The sequence below is a fragment of the Sceloporus occidentalis genome, unplaced genomic scaffold, assembly GCF_023333645.1.
Source record: "Sceloporus occidentalis isolate IW3139 unplaced genomic scaffold, rSceOcc1.0.p SCAF_36, whole genome shotgun sequence".
Lineage (NCBI taxonomy): Eukaryota > Metazoa > Chordata > Lepidosauria > Squamata > Phrynosomatidae > Sceloporus > Sceloporus occidentalis.
The window spans coordinates 6926343-6944807 of record NW_028317016.1 but is presented as its reverse complement, the minus strand read 5'-3'; positions in this window follow the sequence as shown (position 1 = coordinate 6944807).

Genomic DNA, 18465 nt, shown 5'->3' with positions numbered 1-18465 from the left:
TTCAATTCTGGTACAATGCATTGTCCCAGATTGAGGCTGCCTGGGCAATCCGGGACATGTGGCCACCCTACTTCTAACAAATAACCTTATCAAATGTTGAAATAAAAATTCAGTATTCAGTGCATGTCCCTACTTTCTTACTTGTAATAACAACATGCCTTCAGCTATTTACTATAGAAACTGACATTACAATACAATCAAATAGAGATGAGCAAACACTGAGCATATGTCAGATGTGGCTTTAGACAAAAAAAAATAGCATTAAACTATCAAAAAGAAATTGCGGTTAGCAATTTATACAGACTAGGAAACAGGTGCAGACCTAAATATTGCATACAAAAAGGATTTGAGAACAGCTCAAAGTAAACATTCCACTCTCCTGGTGGACATAGAATCAAAAAGATACTTTGTGATAGTCTAAACACCCTTTTAGCAATTGCATTCTATATTTGAGAAATATATAGAATTCAAACAAGTAAACTCATCATAAATTCGGTTGTGCCAAATATTTTTCTAAAGGTTGCCAAATTCCTGGCTCACTATTTAAAATTGTAAAACATGCGCTCTAGGGTATAACAAGTATAAATACTTCACGTTTCTGCATTAGAAATGTAATCTCTGCTTTTTTCATGCATTTAAACAATAATCCATGTCTCTGTTTGCAAAACCCACGTATTTGTAAGAATAATAACCTTAACTTATCAAATGAACAAGTAATCACAGATTCCATTTTAATTTATCATGAAGCGATATTGTCATGTTACGTTGTCTGATCATTAAGCCAGTTGGATAGGGTTTTTCACCAGTTTCCAGCTCTACCTTTTGATTATCACAACAAAGCAAATACTTGTATCCCAGCTGTTATATTTTGTAATTTGGCACAGATTTGTTAGCGTGGCTTAGGCAATCTCCATCCTCTAGAGGGGTATATCTACAAAATGGTACTCATTTATGCATGTTCATTATCTTCCCAAATAAGAGTTTAGATGTTACTAGCTATAAATCCCATCAAAAGGTTTCTCTTGGCAAGCCACCTGAGAAAGTTTGTGGAGTCCGGAGATTAATGGTAATTGTTTGTTTCCAAGTGCATATCCTTGAAGTGTGTGTGATAAGGACATTATAGCATTCCTGCAGCATTTTATAGCTGTAAAAGTACAATGATCAATGAAAAAGATTTGCTAACAGATGCTTTGGAAAGATAAACCTATATCCAGTTACCAAAACGTTCTAACACTAAAGGCTATTTATAATTTAAGTTTTCTGGTCCACATACTCAAAACATTTTTAATATCCTGTATGCTTAGCAAAAAAAGCGTAGCACATTTGTTGTTGTCCCCCCCCTGTGAATGATGAATTGCATGTTAAGTGTTCCTTGTTAATATCGAAAAAAAATTCATTTTACATTTTTAATTAATTATTTGGGAAAAACCTTGGTTATACTAGGAATTATGTTTTTAATGCTGGATTTAGTTACATGTTGGTATATTGAGCTGAGCAGGCTCAATTGCACCTTTAACAATATTTTGCCCAATATAAAATTGAAAAACAATGAGGTAAGGCAAGCAAAAAAAGATAAAATTTAATATGTTTGTTTAGATTTTTATTTGGTTATTTTAACTACCATTACGTTAGCCCCTATAAACCAAGGATGTTTTTGTAAATCTGGGTTGTTCCAATTGGTCAAACATTTCAGCTATTTTAGTTTTAGAAAAAAAACATATTGTTGTGAGAAAATGTATACTATTGATTTTTGTTCATAGCATAATAATAATAATAATAATAATAAGAAGAAGAAGAAGAAGAATATGAAAAATATGCATAAAAGTTGCAAAGAACTTGAAAAATGAAATTGATAAGGTAATATCTGGTCCTTTGAAAACTTCCGAGATTCAAGTAATTTAAATATGAAACAGTAATGAAGTATTAGATATTTGTTTGGGAGAAATCATGGTAGTTTTTATTCTGCACTATGTTAATGGATGTTTATTTTCTTATTTCTTACATTATTAAAACTAATGTAAGGCTGGTCTAATTTTAATCTATATTCCCATCAACATAACTGCTAAATATTTCATTATGAAATCATAATGTAGCACTCCTTTATGATTACAAAATTCCCATGGCCATCTATACTGTCAAAAAGTCTGATATGCAAATCTAAATGTATGAGATTTAAGGAATAAATGAACCATGAGAAATACACAAGAGCCCCATAAACTAATCAGTGACACATCTGTGAATTTTCTCCAGAGCGGCTTGTGGGAATAGGAAACTGAAATCACCCATATTGCTAATCTATAGCATCAGTTTTGAAATAAAGGAGTTTACTTTATAAGCCACATCATATTTCAGCCTAGGGTAATTGGGTCCATGACTAAAGTGAGAGGTGGAGGAGGCTATTTTCCTGTACTGCATTACCAGTTGCATATTATTATACGAAGCAATGAGTCTTCCGGGAGCACTGCTGCTCAGTGGGGTTATTGGAGAGATCTCCTAACAGACCTATTTATACTACAGAGGTCTATGCCTAGCCAGGCATGCCTGCATAGTATTGTTTTCACTGTGTAGTGGATCCTTTTGTGGAGGAGTGCCAGTATTTGATTTTATGTTCTAAAACAAAGTTCAAAACAAAGTATGTGATGGGAGAATATGAGACCCTGCACAAAGTGGTTATTAAAAGGCACTAACCTGGGCCAGGCCTACTGCAGAAACTTCAACTACTGTATATTTACAATGGTTTTTTTTAGGTTCATTTATCCTTACATATACAACTGTGTGGGTTATGTACATTGGTCTGTCTTCACTGTCACCTGGGTGCATCAGTTTTGATGCCATCCCACCGCGGGTAAACATGAGAGGGCATCTCCAAAATGGGTCAGTGATCTTGTGGGAAAAAGGAGGAATATCCATGAATATGTATTACCTGCTGGGTTAAGAAATTGGTAGTTGACTAGACAGATAAAACACTGTATTTATAAACACAAAAAAATAACCAATCTCCGGTGCAGGCTGGCCTTGGAAACACAGAGGTAATTGCTCCCCTAGGCCAGCCTTAACACTTTAATGACCTGCTCTAGGAAGGACATATAATGCATCCATACATGACTAAAACTGTTCGGTAGCTGATATTAAACGCAACAAGGTGCCAGACAGGTAAACTGTTTTTGTTAGTGAGTGTGTATTTTGTTGTTTTGTCGCATCTCTAAAGTAATTAACATACAAAGACAAATTATCTCGCTGGAACAGATGGATTATGGGGGACAGACACCAAGAATACATCATAACAGTAGCGTACCTGGGGGGGGGGGCGGTCTGCACCGGGTGCCGCTCATCAGAGGGGTGCCAACTTGCCGGCACCCGGCACCCCTCCAGAGACGGACAGTAATGTCCGCCACTGGAGGAGCAGGCTCGCAAGGGAGCCTTGAACCCGTCTTAAAATCACTCAAGGGAGCCGGAGGTCTGTTAAATACCTCCGATATCGCTCCCTTGCGATCCGCGCGGCAACAGCTGCTGTGCGCCGGGATTTGTTGTCAGATCCCGGCGCACAACACTGAAGCCGCGCCCACTGAACCGGAAGAAGACAGAAGAACTGAAGAAGAGGAGGAAAAGAAGCTGTAAGGAGAAAAGAGGAAATGTAGGAAAGCATTCAGTGAGTGAGAGTGGATTGGTATATGTGTGGATTGGTATGTGTGCATTAGTATGTGTGGATTGGTATGTGTGGATTAGTATGTGTGGATTGGTATGTGTGGATTGGTATGTGTGGATTGGTATGTGTGGATTGGTATGTGTGGATTAGTATGTGTGGATTGGTATATGTGTGGATTGGTATGTGTGTGGATTGGTATGTGTGGATTAGTATATGTGTGGATTGGTATATGTCTGGATTGGTGTATGTGTTGATTGGTATGTGTGTGGATTGGTATGTGTGTGGATTGGTATATGTGTGGATTGGTATGTGTGTGGATTGGTATGTGTGGATTGGTATGTGTGGATTGGTATGTGTGGATTAGTATATGTGTGGATTGGTATATGTCTGGATTGGTATATGTCTGGATTGGTGTATGTGTGGATTGGTATGTGTGTGGATTGGTATGTGTGGATTAGTATGTGTGGATTGGTATATATGTGGATTGGTATATGTGTGGATTGGTATATGTGTGGATTAGTATATGTGTGGATTAGTATATGTGTGGATTAGTATATGTGTGGATTGGTATGTGTGGATTGTGTATGTCTGAATTGGTGTATGTGTGGATTGGTATGTGTGTGGATTGGTATGTGTGGATTGGTATGTGTGGATTAGTATATTTGTGGATTGGTATATGTCTGGATTGGTATATGTCTGGATTGGTGTATGTGTGGATTGATATGTGTGTGGATTGGTATGTGTGTGGATTGGTATGTGTGTGGATTGGTATATGTGTGGATTGGTATGTGTGTGGATTGGTATGTGTGGATTAGTATGTGTGGATTGGTATATATGTGGATTGGTATATGTGTGGATTGGTATATGTGTGGATTAGTATATGTGTGGATTAGTATATGTTTGGATTGGTATGTGTGGATTGGTGTATGTCTGAATTGGTGTATGTGTGGATTGGTATGTGTGTGGATTGGTATGTGTGTGGAGTGGTATATGTGCGGATTGGTAAGTGTGTGAGAGTGATGGGTGTTATGCTGTACCATTTCCAATGTATTTTTCATTATATAATTATGCTCTAGTACATCATAACTCCCATCACTCTATACTGTTCCATACAGTGGCAGAGCTGGGAGACAGAGGCCTTGCACCCCCACGGCAGGACTCCTGAAAGGTAAGTGAACTTCAAAGGGGGAGATGGTAGATAGTTAGGAGGGGGGTAGATAGGGAGAAGGGAGTGAGACGGGGGGATAGGGAGTAGATAGGGAGAAGGGAGTGAGAAGGGGTAGGTAGGACAAAAGGGAGTGAGAAGGGGTAGATAGGGCAATCATACTCCTATCATGCCAAGTCTGCGAGTACATCCTGGAATCTGGGTATACCTGGGCATGATAGGAATGTGATTGCTGTTAACAATCATATATATATATATTAATATTGTTATTTAATTGTTTTGTCCTATTTTGGTGTGTTACTTATTTTAAATAAAAGTGTTTTTTTTTTATGGTGTGGGGGGGTCATATTCGGCTTCGGCCAGGTAAATGCTGCATTTTCGGTTTCAGTCCAGAATTCGTTTCGGTGCATCCCTACTACTAATGAAGTGGTAGGCCTACACCACATCAATGTTTGGTTTAGTATATAGTGATAGGAGTTATGCTGCACTATTGTCAATGTCTGGCTCAATGTATAGTGATAGGGATTACGCTGTACCACCGTCAATGTGTGCCTCAGTATATAGTGATAGGTGTTATGTTGTACCATCGTCATTGTCTGCCTCAGTATATAGTGGTAGGTGTTATGCTGTACAACCGTCAATGTCTGCCTCAGTATATAGTGATAGGTGTTACGCTGTACCACCGTCAATTTCTGCCTCAGTATATAGTGATAAGTGTTATGCTGTACCACCGTCAATGTCTGCCTCAGTATATAATGATAACAGTAAGTGTTATGCTGTACCACCTTCAGTGTCTGCGCCGGTATATAACGGTAGAAGCTATGCAGTTTTAAAGTGTGTGGGGGGGAGGGGTGCCACATACAGGATCCGCCCCAGGTGCCAAATACTCTAGGTACGCCCCTGCATCATAATATATATTCTACTTATATAAATAGATACATATATATAAAACAGTGAAGGAGCCATATTATATCTGCATTGCTGGAGGCTATGCCATACTATCCAAAATTGGATATTTTAATGGTTAGGGTAAACCTAGTGCAAAAGTACAGGAACAAGCTACAGAGGATCTGCTTTTTCTCTTGCCTCTACTTGTTCTTCGGTGTTTTTTCTACTATCTCCTTTCTTCCTCCACTTCACTCCGGTATCAGCTTTGTTATCCATGCCTCGAGGAGCATTTCCACGAAAGGGAGTGCCTCTGTGTACACTCTTGTTTCAGAATTGAAAAGGCCCTCTGAATTTTGTCCGAACTGAAAAGCCACTAAATTTGTTGTCTGAAAATGAATATGGACCAAAAACTAAAACTTTGTCTGAATTTTTGGACAAGTCTACAATAAGACTTTGTTTGAATGCTTATCTATGATAATGTTCTTGTATTATGTTCGTGTGACTTCAGATTCATACAAGCTTGTTTTTCTTCTCTCTTTCATCTTCCATCTTTTATCTCCGTCCGTGTCAAGGTTACCCAGCTGATTTTTAGCTGATTTATCAGGCCACTCAGCTTATGTCTAATGAGCTGCCTTTACATTTTGTTACCACGGTTATTCACCTGGTTGGTTTCAGCCAACCACTTCCAGGCTTTTTAAGCAGCTTAGCCTATTTCCTCCCTTCCCTTGTGTTTGTTTGATTTCCAAGTGCAATCCGGGGTTTCTGCGTATTACCTGGCTGCATCCTAGTTCCCTGATTACTGATTACTTTATCTGATTACCTCCTTTGGCTTGTTTCTTGTTTTTTTGTCTTTGGATCACGATTTTGACTATTTTGTTTTTAATTTAATAAAGTATATTTATACTTTATTTTTACGTGTCAGTCTGTTTCCTGGTTGCTAACAGTCTATTGGAAACTTCAGTCAAAATGATGGCGCTTCTGGTGCTGTCCTCTTGCCCCATCCACCAATCAGGTGGGCATTGAAAGTGCAGCGATTTCGGCGAAAGTCCACCTTAGGGCAAAGTTGCAGCACATTTAGTCTTCTCACAAAATTGGAGTATCAAACATATTGGGGTGCTTTCAGTAATATTTGAGAAATCCAGTCCTGCTCCAAGGGGCGGCTATTGTCTCAGTGTATATAAAATGTAAAATAAATGGGAGATTCACCTCCCAAAAGAATTAGGTGGTTACTGAAAAAACACAATGTGCGAAAACTCAGAAGTGTTCATTAATATATCAGGTCCCAGAAGTAATTTGTTTCAGTAAATGTTGTCTTTTTCCTCTGAATAAGAATGTCATTAATACATCTCCCTGTGCATACATTTGTTCAAAGTTAGTCCATAAAACCTTCATATTCAGAATTAAATTCAGTGATTAGTATGTTGACCACTACATTTTTTAGTTAATAATTTCACATAGGTACATACAGTATATAGTGAAATGAGTCAAGTTATATCTACTATGATTGTAAATGGATATGAAATAATGAAATACAATCTTTATACTCATGCCATTCCATGATGACACAGTGAAATTCTAAAATATCTGACATGGCATTTAGAGAATAATCTAAATCACTTAATACTGTGTATCTGAATCTCAAACTAAAAAGAGTAGATAAAATGAATAGAAATTCACTTTTAGAGCAAAGGTTTATTTATGCATTACAAAATAATAACTGGAATAGAAATGTTGTACACACATTTTAATGCATCATACAATCTGCAGTATCTGTGGGTGTATAGAACCCTACATTTCTTTCAACCACAATTATAGAGATAATAATGTCAGCCCCTCGATTTTCTAGCATATTATTAAATTCCATATTTCAGAGGGATATGGGCTCAATTTGGGGTATAGGTAAGGTCTGAGCTTACTTTCCTAATCAGGAATGCAGTTAGCATAGTTTGGAACATTTATTTGGCATTTTTATTGACAATTTTATTCATTTTTTGTGTCTTCTGTAGAGTTATAGTCATGAAAGTATGTATTTACTTTCAGATTTATTTCTAATACCGGTATATCCCTGCCGTAATGCATTCCAATTACCTGGATTGTTCTGGTGATGTTCAGAAAATGCAAAATCTTTCAAGATTTTTTTTTTAACTCAGACTAGAGATGTATGCCATTAAATGCAGTCCCAAGATATTAATACGGTGTATTGAGGCTGGTAAAAACCTGAAAAATGCAAAGTGAAGGTTTTAAAAAAAAAAAAAAAAAAAAAAAAGCTAAATCTTTTTAGCTGAATTGCTCTTGAAAACCACTATCCCTACACGTATTCCTTTTCATACATTGTAATTGCACAGCGACTGATATATCAGCTAATAATATCTGGCTATCTTACGCTATGACGATTCACATTAAGAAACACTAATACATTGTGAAAGTGATTTAAGGGCATTTAAGGGCATTAAAGCCCTAATGCTCATGATGACAGATAATAAAATAAAAGAGTAAAAAAAATTATTAATGTTTGGACAAGTGTTTAAATTGCTGGGGTAAGAATGATAGCTATGCCCAATTGTCTTTGCTTATTGTGATACTGCATATAATCAATGGTTTATCTAAACGACTAACACATTTTTTGTGTATGCAAAATATACTTAAATAAGCAATCTTAGAAATATTCATGGTGATGTAATGCTTAGCAAACTATTTCTTGAAGAAGAAAGCGATAAAGATCAAAGGAGAAATTCTAAGGGACAAAAACTGCCTGCGTCACATATAGCTCTATAATTTTGAAGCAAGCCGCTTTTCAAAGTAATTCTTGGCAATTGGCTTTTATTCACAACACAGTTTCTATTCTTCAAAGAAAGCTCAAATCAATACACTTTTGCAACATTTTCTAACCTAAACAATTATATGTACCCTATAGAGCAGAACAATTCAGTCTATTTTTTAAACCAAGCCTAGTAAATGTCTTTAAAAGAGAATCCTCTTTTACTATCGATCATATTTTTTATTTATAATCACCACCAGCTCATCTCTTTACTTTTATTTAAAGTCACCTAAAAGTAAACAATTAATTCATTTTCTCAAACAGACTGTACAATGATATTTCTTTTAATGTATTGCTTTTTACATTTATATAGTAAGAGATACAAGAATGTAACACGGTCAATTACACACGTATTTATATAGTATTCATGCATAGAAAATGTAACCCTATTTGTTTAGAAAGCTAAATTACAAGATTTTCTGAGAGATGGAAATGGGAACCCAAATCACAACACTGACAATGAAATATATTAAATGTTAGGAAGATTTTTTTCTATTCAATTCACATTAAATCCTATTTCCACGTTACCAAGGGACAGTGATAGATAGATAGATAGATAGATAGATAGATAGATAGATAGATAGATAGATAGATTTAACCATAGAATAATAAAAATAATAATAATAATAAATGTAATATAATATTTAGATTGATGTTTTGGTCACTTATTCAGTTTGATATGAATTATGAAGTGCAACAACTTATTTTTATAACTTATATAAATTGATATAGGATGAGAAAGTGAATAAAAGTGAAAGGCAATGTTCATCTTATTGGAACAATATTTATACCAGTATTATGCTTTAGAAAAGCTGTTAAATGTATTTATAGTAAAGTAATGAAATATATATTTTGTGGTATAACACAACATACAAACATGATTCACAGATGCCACAATGATCTCATTTACAGTATGTTGGTCACGTAAAGAAGAATCTATGTATAATATAAGAGCAACATCCCTGTAAATCTAGTTTTATTAAGAGTTTGAGTTTGAAAAGGTACTCACACAATGCATGATGACATGACATACAAAAAATTGTAAACTTGTAATAAGGAATGTCTATTTTTCTGTTTATCAATCTATCTATTAAAGCTAAGCCTTGTGTGCACACCACAGAGAAATACATCATAATTAAATTTAATTTCCAACAGTATTCCTGCACATTATGTTAAATTACTGATTGCTATTGAGGCAGGGTGGGCAATGAAAGGGGAATTATTACACAGTTTGCAAAACAAAAAACCAACTAGCTAACACAAATCTGCTTAAATAATTTTTTAAAAATGACAAGGTAACTTTCAGTTTTTGGGTGTCCCTGGTGTCCTTACCTAGATTAGCTGATCATTAGCACTGGCCACTGCAATTTGCCAGAGGGAAGCCATAGGGCAACTGTCTTTCTTTTTTACATCTTAATTTAACCTAATCCTGAGCTGGAATGAGGTTTAACTACTTGATTCGGTAGTTCTGTCACTTGTCCGAAATTTAAAAATTTGAAGCTCATCTCACTAAATACGCCCATTTAATTGTGATTACAAATTAATATGTGACATTAAACATTAATCAAAAGCTACAATCAGTTTTTTTAACTAAATTTAGCCATGAAGGTGAAAGTTTTCTTTAAGATATCGACTCAGTGAACACAAACCATGCAAAATGTATTGGAAATATGTTTTGGGGGCATGATTATTCTTTGATTATACACAATATGGACACACCTCTTAAATGTTCAGGTGTTTCAATCAGACCTATTGCCACAAGTATATAAAATTAAGCACCTGGCCCTGCATTATGGATTTACAAACGTTTGTGAAAAAATGGGTCGTTCAGAAGAGCTCAGTGAATTCTATATTCAGTACTGTGATAGGCTGCCACTTTTGCAATAAGTTAGTTTGTGAAATTACATTCCTGCTAGATATTCCATGTTCAACTGTAAGTGGTATTATTGGAAAGTGGAAGCGCTTAGGAACAGCAGCAACTCATGAAGCGGAAGACCACATAAAGTCACAGAGCGGGCTCATCGAGTGCTGGGGCGCATGCTGCGTAAAAGTCGCCAACGCTGTACTGATTCCATAGCTGAAGAGTTTCAAACTTCCACTGGCATTAATATCAGCACAAAAACTGTGCGGTGGGAGATTCATGGAATTGATTTCCATGGCTGTGCAGCTGCATCACCAAGTACAATGCCAAGCGTCGGATCGAGTGGTGTAGAGCACACTGCTACTGGACTCTAGAACAATGGAAACATGTTCTGTGGAGTGAAGAATCACGCTTCTCTGTTTTGGCAGTCTGACAGGCGAGTCTGGGTTTGGCAGATGCCAAGAGAACGTTACCTGCCTGACTGCATTGTGCCAACTGTAAAGTTTGGTGGAGGAGGAATAATGGCATGGGGCTGTTTTTCAATGTGTGGGCCCCATCTTAATGCTTCAGCATACTAAGATTTTTTGGAGAATGCTATGCTTCCAACTTTGTGGGAACAGTTTAGGGAAGGACCTTTTCTTTTCCAGCATAACTGTGCCCCAGTGCACAAAGCAAGGTCCATAAAGACATGAGTTTGGTGTGGAAGAACTTGACTGACCCTGACCTTAACCTCATCAAACACCCTTGGGATGACCTGGAACAGAAAACATCAGCGCCTGACTTCAAATTTGCTCTCACAAAAGCCTTCCCAGAAAAGTGGAAGCTGTTATGGCTGCAAACTGGCGTCCAACTACATATTAATGTCTATGTATTTAGAATGTGATGTCAAAAATGTCCCTGTTGGTCAATGGTCAAGTGTCCCAATACTTTTGTGCATATAGTGTATACTGTATGTGTATACATATTTGTATGTTCATACTAGTAAACTGATTTTCTGTTAGTAAGCATGTCTGTAGATATATTTCCCATTAAATTACACTGTAAAATAACTATGATAGAGAATTTTTTAAAAAGTGCCAGCTACTGAATTGATTTCATGTTCTTCTAGAGGAATATAGTGTTTCCAATTTACCTGCTTTTAATAAATAAATATGTATTTTGTATATTGTGCATGTATATTGTTGTTATTGTTATCAAGAAACAGGTTGAAAACATTTGGTATACTTTATTATTAATATTAAACAAATCATTCTTGTGTGAAGTTTTAAGAAAAATTAATTAAGTAAATAATTTTCATTTAGCGTTTTATATTTGACATTGTTTATATTAATTTCATGCAAATTGTCTCAGGTAACAAAAAGAAGATGTACATGTACAAACTGTTTAATTTTCTATATCACATTACTGATTAATGATACATTGATCAGGATTAAAAATATGATACGGGTAAGATTCTAATTACCATATTTGCTCGATTATAAGACGACCCCCCAAAATGTGAATATTAATTTATGAAAAAAAAGAAAGCCTGAATATAAGACTACCCTATAGGAAAAATGTTTTACTAGTAAATATTAATTCACATGTTATACACATCTGCCCCACACTTGCTACTCTGTCTCCATGATATGTCTTTTAACCCCTATATGCCACTACAGGAATGCCTTATATCCTCCCAAATGCCACTCTGCCCCCCCCCCCGACTTACCAGTGCTTACCCAGACTTGTTCCACCTACTTCAGACTCCCTGGTGTCTAGTGGGGGCAACCAGTGGATGTCTGAGCAATGCCCGTAGACAACCTCTGCTGCCTGTTAGCTCCACTGGGGGCTTCTATGACAGAGCATCGGCGTGACCTTCCGGTGCTCAGTCATAGGAGCCCCAGCGGAAGTGCCGGCAGCAGCGGAGGTTATCTGTGCGTATCGAGCAGACAACCTCCGCTGCTGCCGGCACTTCTGCCTGGGCTTCTATGATGGAGCACTGGAAGGTCACGCCGGCACTCTGTCATAGAACGCCCCAGAGGAAGTGCCGGCAGCAGCAGAGGTTACCAAAGAGGAGGATCCAGGTCCCCTGCAGCGCTGTGGAGGATCTGGATTTTGGTCTTATAATAGATCTCGAAGGGAGAAGATAAAATATAGAAGATGAAAAATAAGAAGAAGATGCAGAGGTAGTAGGCAGAAGCAGATATGATCAGCAGAGAAGGTAGAGAAACATTTAGAGGGCACGAGAAAAAGCGTGAACAAGAATAAGAGTGTGAGTGAGAGCAGGGGCCGGGGTGCAGGGGGCAATTGCCTCCCAGGCCACCCTAAATGTTAATAAAACGGCCGGCTGAGTGGCCGATGTGGCCGCACGACCGATATGGCAATCTTTAATGCATTAACCATGATCGCGGGGTCACTTCCACAGAGGCCTTGCCACTTACCTGTGCATTGCTCACGGTGCGAGCAGCATCTCTTGTTCCACCCAGGACAAGCAGGAAACTAGTGGAGTCATGTGACTTTACGTCACATCACATTACTCTGTTCCTGCTTTCCCGGGCGGTACAAAAGAAGAACGCAGAGGGATGCAGAAGTCTGCGAGTGGCACAGAGTGATCTGGAGTTCAGGTAAGGGAGTGGGGGAGGTTATATGAATGAGTATGCGTGATTGAGGGAATGAATGATATATGTCAATGAGTGAATGAATGAGTATCTGTAAATGATTAGTATCTGTAAATGAGGAAATGAATATATGAATGAATTAATGTTTGTGAATAATAAATGAATGAATACGTATGTGATTGCATGGATGTGTAAGTGGGGGGAAAGCATTGCACAGGGAGGCTGTTTGAGGATACCACAGGCAGGTTGTTTGGGGGCAAAGGTGGGAAGTCCTATGCTTCCATTCTGGGTATTGGGCAGATCCTGTGAGCAAAATCTCGGTGCTAAGGGGGGGACATTAATTCACCAGAGGGTGCTGGCTGGGGGCATCACATAAATCAATACTAAAGGGGGGCTGGGTGGTGGGATAAATATGCAATGTGGGGCTAGCTGGGGGCAATACATAAGGGTGTGGGTACATTAGGGTGATTGCATTGGCCATGTTTTCCAGGACACATATAGCTTTACATCTTGCTGACCAGCCCAGATGAAATGCTGCCCTGCAGTATGGGGGAAGGAACAAACTAGTCAGATATACATCCCCCATGCTGCAGGGCAGCATTTTATCTATGCTGGCAGCATCAATACACAAGGGTAGCAATTGGGGCCATTACGCAAAAGGGGACAAAACACTAAAAGGGGGGTCAACGACAAAGCAGTATGGAAAATACTTTTTTTAAATTATTGTTGTAACTTTGCCCGTCTGGTGGGTGTCAGAGCCTGTCCTGGTGTGTGTGTGTGTGTGTGTTTGGGTGTCGGTGTGGCAGAGCCTGTCCTGGTGTGTGTGTGTGTCGATGTGGCAGAGCCTGTCCTGGTGTGTGTGTGTTTGGGTGTCGGTGTAGCAAAGCCTATCCTGGTGTGTGTTTGGCTGTTGGTGTGGCAGAGCCTGTCCTGGTGTGTGTATGATGACTTTTTTTTTATGTACCGACGTACTCCCAATCCCATCACATTACATCAACATGTGTTAGGAAGTCAGGAAAAGATGGGCATGGATGGTGGGCTGATTCGGTGGAGCAATGGGCCACTTGACTAGACTTGGCCCCGAGACCATAGGCAGCCAGTGAAAGTGTGAGTGAATGTGAATGAATGTGGGCCCATGTATTTCAGATGAAAATTCTGATCTTTTTGGTTAGTTTTCATCTGATTCATGGGAGGTCTGGCCTCATTTTTGTGACTTCATGTAAGTTTGCAATTGGGACAATGTACATCTGAATACACAGGTCTAGTTTCAACAATAAAGGTACATGGCTTCACATGATACCATTTTTGTTTAATTTAAAATATATAAATATAATAGTGTAATATAGTTGAAGCTGTGCCTTCCACAATCACGTAGACTTAATGATATTAATTAAACAGTACAAGTAGACTTAAAATAAATACGGCCACTTATTACATATACACAGTGTAAATCAACATGGTTTGAACTTTGATCAGAATGTAAAGGTCACAACTTTTCTCTGTTTTAATTTAAATTAGAAGCATTATAGATCCATTAACCTTTCTTTATTTGTGTTCACTCAAAAGGATAAAACTCATCAGTTTAAAGGCTATCTTTAAAGTTTTACAATTAAAGATCATTTAGAATACATTTAACATTTTTGCATTTTATCAAAGATCTTTTCATTCAAAGCTGCACTAATAAATCACAAAGAACTGTGCATTTGTCAGAAGATCAATTTTGAAATGTAAAATTTTTCTACTATTATAATGATAATTGTAATAATCTTTAAGCAATATTATGCACATGTAATTGGGCATGGTGGCAGGTGGACTAACCACGCCCATTTTCACCAGTGCTGTATACAGAAGTGCTAGCATTATATGATGTGTATCTATTGTATGTCACTTAGCATGGACATTTTAATGTGAAGGAATGATACTGCACATCATGAAAAAGGCAAATCATTCTCTTTTAATGAATTTAATGTGGGTATATATATATATATATAATTTTTATAAATATTGTGACAGAAAGCAAGGCATTGTTCTTGATGATGTATCTATTTATACCAAAAATGCTGTAGTGCCGCGTTACCTGAGTTTAGCCCTGCCCTTTTATACCTGCTCTGCCCTTCAGTCTGGGCCTTTGCATTGTTCGGCTTGGATTCCTGTTAGTCTGCTTGCAGCTAAAGTTCCTTGTACTTCGTTCTGATCTCCCGTGTATGACCTTAGCTACGTTCATGATCCAGATTTGTGTACCAGACCCCGGGGTGTCCCAGACTTACCTACCTGTCCAGCCGTTTCCAAGCCATGTGCCCTGACTGAGGGCTTCCAAGCTGTGTGTCCTGCCTGAGGGCTTCCAAGCTGTGTGCCCTGCCTGAGGGCTTTGAAGCCGTGTGCCCTGCCTGAGGGCTTCCAAGCCGTGTGCCCTGCCTGAGAGCTTCCAAGCCGTGTGCCCTGCCTGAGGGCTCCCAAGCCGTGTGCCCTGCCAGTGGCTTCCAAGCCGGCGGCCCTGCCAGTGGGCTTCCAAGCCTTGTGCCCTGTCATTCTGAGTTCCCCTGTGCTCGCTACAGTTCCCCTGTCCTCGCTACAGTTCCCCTGTGCATGCTACTGTTCCCCTTTATTCTTTAATTCCAGTCCTGCATTTCTGTCATGTGCCTACCTACCAGTCATGATGTATCAAGGGGTACAGACAGGGCCACTGGTATCCTTTGCAACTGGGCTCCTACCCGACCTGCTTGCCCGGGTCCTGACACCTTGTCAAAGTCGCCCAGTTCAGTATGCTTCCTCATTTTACCTGCTTCTAACACATCAACTTTGAGGATGAAATGTTCACTGGGTGCCTAATATATCCCACCCATTGACTTGATACCATGATAACAAGATTATCAGTGTTAATCACTTCACCTGTCAGTGGTCATAATGTTATGGCTGGTTTTGTGAGATTTTACATATATGGGTAAAATAAGCTCTACTCTGAAGAGGAGCACAAGCTGATCGTAAACTAGACTTGAGCTGGCTCACTAATGCTCCTAATTAGAAAGGAGGAAGCCATTTTGCACTCTTTCTGACTCGACATTCTCTAGTAAATAAATTTTTTTTTATTTGATTTATTGATACTACACTATGGGGATCTTATTTCTCTCCATGTGTATATAATCTTGCAGATTAGCAGAATCATTTGGGTATCTTCTGATTGTACCTCACAGTGTATTATCCTGTTAATTGCTAAGTACATCATTTATATGTTATAATAAATAATATTTGCTTGATTATAAGATGACCCCCCAAAATCTGAATATTAATTTAGGAAAAAAAGAAAAAGCCTGAATATAAGACGACCCTATAGGAAAAAAGTTTTACCAGTAAATGTAAATTCATGTAAATTATGTAAACTAGTTTTTTTAATAAAAGCTATGATTGAGAAAAATATTGTTTTTATTTCCTTTTATTTTCCAACCTGCCCCCCAGTTATGCACATCTGCCCCCAGGCTTGTCACTCTGCCCCATAAATGGCTTAAACCCCCTATATGCCACTGTGCCCCATGATATGCCATTCGGCCCCTGTATACTATCTGTTGAATTTCCTAGCAGATCTTTTTTCGGCTGGTAAGTCTTATAAATCCATTAATGTTTTTCATTCTGCTATTTCCAGTAGTCATGTTGGATCCAAAGAAGGTCCCATAGGTAAAGACACTTTGGTTTGCCAATTACTTAGAGGCATTCGTCTACGCAGAGCGCCTACTTCCCGTTATGATTCCCTTATGGATGTGGCAATTATACTCAATTTTCTTCGAAATTGGCCTGATAATGATACTTGTGCATTCGTATTCGGGCAAACATGAAAACGAACACGAAGGGTGCGTTTTCGTTGTACAGCCCGAATACCGAACATACGAACATTGTGGCGGCAAAACATAGACGAAGACGAAGACACACAACACGAAGAATCTTCTTGTTCGTCTTCGTTTACTAATACCCCTGGTCCCATCCCCATCTAGCCTACTTTGCCTACGCAGCATCGCAGGAGTTAACGGGAGCGCAAATCCGTAGGTTCACCATCAGGAGTTAAAGTGCTGTGCAAACGACTCTATTGGTCGCCTGCAGGGGCCTCTTCTGGCATCAACCAATTAAACCCTGCGATGCTGCGTAGATAACGGCAGCGGAAATCCGTAGGTTCGCCATCAGGAGTTAAAGACCTTTAACTCTTGGAGCGGGGAGACAGGCCAAGTTCCCCATCAAGAGTTAAAGGGCCGTACAAGCGACTCTGTTGGTCATTCGTACAGACCGTTAACTCTTGGAGCGGTGAAACCAGTGGTCTCTCCCGGCCAAGTTGCGGCACCAGGATTATAAAAGTCTGTACGAGCGACTCTATTGGTCGCCAGCAGGGGTCTCATCTGCCATCAACCAATGAAGGGATCCACTAGGGGGCGCTCGTGTATACCGGTTCAAAAATGGAAGCAAAAATAAAACAAGAAAGAAAATAATAGTGTAGTAATAAACACAGGAGGTCTATGATGGATTTGATAATGCACTCGCAGTGTTTATATGTTGGTCAGGCCTTATATCAGTCAATATTTCCGGGTCCGTGTATGAGGTATATGTGGGAGGAAACACAGAAAATACAGAAACACAATGGTGTAATATTGTCATATGCTGGAATACGCCAGAATGAGTGCACACTTACAGTTAGCAAAGGTGTGTAGCGCCTGTAGAATCTGGATGCCTCTCCACAATGTTTCCCCGCTCTTTCTTCCGAAATCCCGTTTTTTTTGCTCTTAAGCCAAGTATTGGTATATGCTGGATAATAATACACCAAAGTGTATATAGAGGTAAAACTGAAATTTATTCAGGGCACCTGCCCCAATCAATAGATAAAATGAAATAAATAGTACTTAAACAAAGGTACTATATCTTTAAAAAGTAACTGATAAAAGTCCATATGAATAAAATGAGCTCTTTCTCAACGCGTTTCGCCTGAATGTGGCTTCTTCAGGAGTATCTTCTGTGTATGTTCGTGGTTCTTTTATTTGTGTGCGGCGCCATCTTGGTTCATCGGTGTCCGTGCGTCTGACGTCAATCCGTCATGACTCGTCCGTTGCCGTCGCCCGTCATCACTATAGTGAGTGATCGCCTCCTCCTTCCTCCAAGGTTTCTTATATGGAGAAAAGATAATGAATGACCGTATTGTCGTTATGATCGAAAAATATTTTGTATTTTCTATACATGTGGTGCCATAATGCATCCCACACCGGACGTATAGAAGGACGGAGAGATCGAGGGATAAGAACGCCGTATGCTGTATGTGTACGAAATGTCGTATGGTGTGAAAGAATAAAAACGGTAGTTGTAAATCAAATGTATATATATATATATATATGCCCCACTAGGCATATGTGAAGTGAAGGTAGGGTATATGACATTTCGAACGGCATAAACCTTTAAACGGAAGTGGAGAAATAGAACAGTAAAGATGTTGCCCCCTATCACCGTTCGAGGTGACATAAC